This window comes from Pteropus vampyrus, unplaced genomic scaffold, assembly GCF_000151845.1.
Source record: "Pteropus vampyrus isolate Shadow unplaced genomic scaffold, Pvam_2.0 Scaffold338, whole genome shotgun sequence".
NCBI lineage: Eukaryota > Metazoa > Chordata > Mammalia > Chiroptera > Pteropodidae > Pteropus > Pteropus vampyrus.
In genome coordinates this window covers 498993-504031 of record NW_011889119.1, presented here as the reverse complement: position 1 = coordinate 504031, position 5039 = coordinate 498993, and the positions used below count along the sequence as shown (strand labels likewise).

General features: G+C 53.2%; 1 pseudogene; it reads right to left on the bottom strand.

The window, feature by feature from the left end:
- Positions 1-3860: 3860 nt before the first annotated feature.
- LOC111730894 lies at positions 3861-3979 on the bottom strand (annotated as a pseudogene).
- Between the last annotated feature and the right edge of the window lie 1060 nt (positions 3980-5039).

Sequence of the window (5039 nt, the reverse complement as noted above, 5' to 3'; positions counted from 1 at the left end):
CACGGAACACAGCGGGGAGAGGTGTCGCCAGGGCTTGGAGTAGCATCAGAGGACTTGGTTCATTCATTGCTTTTCCCAAATAGCGACACTTCCTGTTGCCCGGCAGGACAGACTTTAGACAGGAGGATGGCTCTGCCCTGGGAAGTTCCCTCTGCGCATTCGGGCCACCGCGATGGGCCACACAGACCGGGTGCACATGGACTGGCGCTCACGGTCCAAGAGTTTCGCTTCCTGCCGCTCGGAGGCTGCACGTCTGAGGTCAAGGTGCCAGCAGACTGAGCGCCCCCGAGGCCCGCCTCCCGCCTCCTTGCACTGTGACCTGCACGTCCCCCATGACTAGCGATGGGGGCATCGTTTCATGTGCTTATTGGCCATTCGTGTATCTTCTTTGGAAAAATATCTACTCAGGCCCTTAGCTGACTTGGTGAGCTGAGTTTTTAAAGACCTTTTTGTTGTGTTTAGGGGTCGCCTGCGTGTTTTGGATACCGGTCCCTCATCAGATAGGTACGTGGTTTGCACCCTTTTCCCCAGTCCGTGGGTTGTCGTCTCCTCCCCTCCATGTCGCACTTTGATGTGTCCACGAAAGTCTGATGTTTTCGCACTCTTTTTTCTAAGAGTTTTGTACTTTTAAGTCTTTAGTTCTTTGATCCATTCAGAGCTAATTTTTTAATGTGGTATAAAGTTTTGCTAGCAACAATTTCTCTATTTTGAGAATTTCTTTTTCTTTTTTTTTGGCCTCCATTTTTGAAAAGTAGTTTTGCTCAACGTAAGATTCTTCGTTGGGTTTCGTGTTTCAGCACTTTGAAAACGTCATCCCGCGTTCTGCTGAGCTCCTTGTTTCTGGTGAGATGTCAGCTGGTAACCTCCTTTGGGTCCCCTGCACATGACAGATAATTTCTCCTGCTTCTTTCAAGATCTTCTCTTGGCTTTCGGCTTTGGCATTAGAGAGGGGTCTGGGTACGGATCTCTGCCATTTATCCTACTTGGAGTTTGTCGAGCCTCTTGGTTGGTAGACTGTTTTCTCATCAAATTTTGGGCAATTTGTTTCCAGCCGTGATTTCTTCGAATGCTTTCCTGCCTTGTCCCGTCCCGCTTTCTCTGGCGCGCCCATCGCACGTGCAGGGGTTTGCTGGGTGGCGTCCCCCTCGCTTCAGGGCCACGTCCGTCTCACGGTGCTCGCCGCATTCCGCGGTCTGCATCGCCGTGTCTCGGGTTAGCTTGTTCCCCTGCCAGTTCGAATCTACTGTTGAGGTTTTTCTTTCTTTTTTCTTTTTCTTTTCTTTTTTAAAAACTTCTGAGATTGGTTTTTTTAGTTTCATTTTTTATTTTTTAATTTTTCAGTTACAGTGGACGTTTGAGATTATTCTATATCAGCCTCGGGTGTACAGCACTGTAGCCAGACACACACAGTTCACAGGACGACCCCCGGCCAGCCCAGCACTGACCTGGGCCTGCCACGGCCCCCGGCATCACTGACACTGCTCCCCGTAACTCCCCTGCACCCGCCAACCCCCCGCCAAACGCTAGTTCGTCGTCTGTATCTGAGTCTGTTCGTTTGTTCCTTAGATTCCACATATAAGTGAGTTCGCAGGGCATCTGTCTCTCTCTGTCTGACTTGCTTCACTCAGCACAGTGCCCTCCAGGTCCATCCGTGTCGTCACAGATGCTGAGATTTCATTCTTTTCAGGGCTGAGTAGTGTTCCATTGAGTACGTGCACCACCTCTCTATCCAATTGTCTATCGATGGGCACCCGGGCTGCTTCCATATCTTGCTATTGTAAATCACGTGCAGTGAACGTAGGGGTGCATAGGTCTTTCATAATTAGTGTTTTGGATTTCTTTGGGTAAATACCGGGTCATTGGTAGCTGTATTTTTAAGTTTTTGAGGAAGCTCGATCCAGTTTTCCAAAGCGGCTGCACCAATTTGCAATCCCTCCAACAGCACACGAGGGGTCCCTTTTCTCCACGTCCTCGTCAGCGTTGGCTGTTTGCTGATTTACTGATGTTGTCATTCTGACAGGTGTGAGGTGGTATCTCATTGTGGTTTTAATTTGCATTTCTGTGATGGTGAATTTTTAATTTCAGTTACTGTACTTTTCAAGTTAGGAATTTCCGTAGAGTTTTTTTTCTACAGTTTTTATGTCATTGTCGATATTCTCTATTTGATGAAACCTTGACAGTTATCCTCTCGGCGTGGTTTCCCGCCGTTCTTCGTAGTGGGTGTGTTGGGGTCTCTGTCGTGATGCAGCTGGCTCCCTCATGGGCAGATGCTGCGCCTGGTGGTTTTCTCTGTGTGAGCATCACACTTTCCTGCACTGAAACTGGACATTTTGGACGACATGGTGTGGGAACCCTGGATGCTGCTCTTTCCCCTGGGGCTCACTTCAGTTTATTCATCTGTTTTCTTGTTCAACGTTTTGGACACTTGCTGGACTATCTTAGTGACGTCTGCACCCCCTGTAGTGCGAAGCTTCTAAGGACACAGCCCCGCACACCATCACCCAGATAGCGGCGGTGCCGGTGGGTTCTGTTTGGCTGTTTCTTTTCCTCTCTCCCTTCACGGTCCTTCTGCCTCAGGTGCCACAGCCAGTGGTGGGGGCCGCCGCTCCCCAGCTGATGCCTCTACTGTTTTCCGTGATGCCCAGGGGCATTGACTGTCCACAGTCTGATCCGCTTATCGTGGGCCTCCTGTCAGGGTCGGTTTTCGAGGTCAGTCCTTGGGGTTCGTTCTGGCCCTAGTCACCTTCCTCTGCGTCTTCCCGGCGATGTTACCTACCTCCAGGTAAGCTCGTCGCCTGGAGGCGGACCGCTGCTCTCCTGAACACCCACCGTCACGAGGGAGCCCTGGGCTTTCGCTCCCCGTGGTCTCCTTCGTGGAGAGCTGGGGTCCTCTGTCATCGTGGACGGGCTGTCCTTCGGCGTAGAATCTCCACGCCAGAGCCGGACCGGGCCGCCTGCTCTGTGAGTGCCGGCAGCCGCTCGGCTGGTCTTCTCGGCTTGCCGCTTGTCTTAGTGAGCTTGAGCTGCTGTAACAAACGCCACTGACCGCGAGGCTGAACTGAGAGGTGTCTGTTTCTCGCGGTGCTGGAGGCTGGAGCCTGAGGTCTTCGGTGCTGGCGTCCGTTTCTTGGTGCTGGCTCGTGTCCTGGGTTTGCCGTCACGTGGCTTTGTCTGATGCGTGTGTGTGTGTGCGTCAGGTAGATAGATACCTCATTTCTTTTTTTATGAGATCATTAACCCCATCATGGGGGTTCCACCCCAGGACCTCATCTAAACTGATCACCTCCCGAAGACCCCACCAGTTAGTACATCACATTGAAGATGAGGGCTTCGACGTATGAATTGGGGGAGACAAACAGCAGTCTGTGGTGCCTGCCTTACAGAACCTTGGTACTCTGAGTGAGTGGGGGCGAGGACAGTGGGGTGCCAGTGAGCTTGGCTTTTGCCCCTGGCCTAGAGCTTCTGCCCTGTTAGTGGGCACTGGGTGGGAGAAAGATGCTCCCAGCCTCTGGGTGGCCCTCAGCAGGCCATCAGCCTCGTAGCCCAAGTTTGGGGAACGAGGGATGCTGGTGGCCTGGCCCTCCTGGCGAGGTGCTCGCAGGAGCCCGTCTTCCTGGCTGTGCCCACCTGGAGCCCACCTGGAGTGTGGCTTCTGAAATGCCGAGCTGGGGGGCCATGGGTTGTGTTCCTTGAGCTTGTGTTTACTGTGGGCTATTTTTACTGAGATTTAGTTAATTTTCTTGAATAACTATTTCTCCAGTTGTTGCATGTCCTTAGCACAATTTCCAGACTTCAGATGGTTGCTTTTTTTTTTTTTTTTACCTCCTGGGTGCGTGACAGCACCTGGTGGCCTCCTGGATGTGTGACAGCACCTGGTCTTCCGAGGTAGTCTCCCATCCAAGTACTAACCAGGCCCGACCCTGCTTAGCTTCCGAGCTCAGACGGGACCGGGCTTGTTCAGGGCAGCACGGCCGTAGACGGGTGGTTGCTTTTCAATAAATGCTCTCGCCTGTTGTGGCTGTTTCAGCGGGGAGCCGTCCACAAAGCTCCTCACAGCCTGGCCTGCAGGTGGGACCCCAGTTCACGGATGAGGGGGCCAGGCTGGTCACAGCATACTGATCGGGGAAGCGTGAATTAAAACATCAGTTGTAGTTTTACGCCTGTCATGGTCACAGAAGTGGAAGAGCTAATGATCCAAATAATGCTGAGACGTGGGAGACAGCAGCTCACACATCGCACGCCGAGTGCACGTGCAGCCGTGGCGAGGGTGACGTGCCCGTGTCCAGCAGAGCTGGCGCCACGTTGCCTGCAGCCTGGGAATGTCACCTTTGTGTGTTGGTCCTCGGGGACGTCTTACACACGTGCCCAAGGATGTGTGATATTTCCGGGTCATCGCTGACCTGCACACAGCACTCGAAAGGGTTGCTGTGTACAGATGGGTGGGTGCCAGCATTGTGAGGGTTGTATCGTGGGGTGTCATCGTGTGCCCTGGAACACACTGTCACAGTAATTTGTGGTTAAAGACCGGGAACATGTCACAGCATGGCGCTGGCCAAGTCCGAGGTGCGTAACGCTGGTGTCTGGAGGGGGCGGTGAGGTGGGCTGCTGCTGAGCGAGGCCTGGCCGCACCCCCCGTGGGCGTGGGGAGCCCCTCTGTGGGAACCCCATCCCCGGCACTGTGCCATCTGTGCATCTTCCTTCTGAACCACTTACCGCATCGTAGAAACTCACCGCGACGATCACTCAGGAAATAACTGTTATTCTGCTCAGGCAGGCTTCCTCCTGCTTCTGCTTTGCTCCATGGTCTGCGGTGCTTGGCCGTGATGCCACATGACGTGCGCTGACCGCTTTTGTGCGAGCTCTCGCGAGGCCAGCACGCCGCCGTAAGCTGCAGCGCTGCGAAACACGTGGAAACTGTCTGAACACTTCAGGCTTAAATTCGGATGACTTAAAAAATGTACAGTTCATGAAACATCTTGTATTGGTGTTTATGCATCGAGCTATGTCTGAGGCGGGTGGACAGTCGGCCTGCGTGGGTC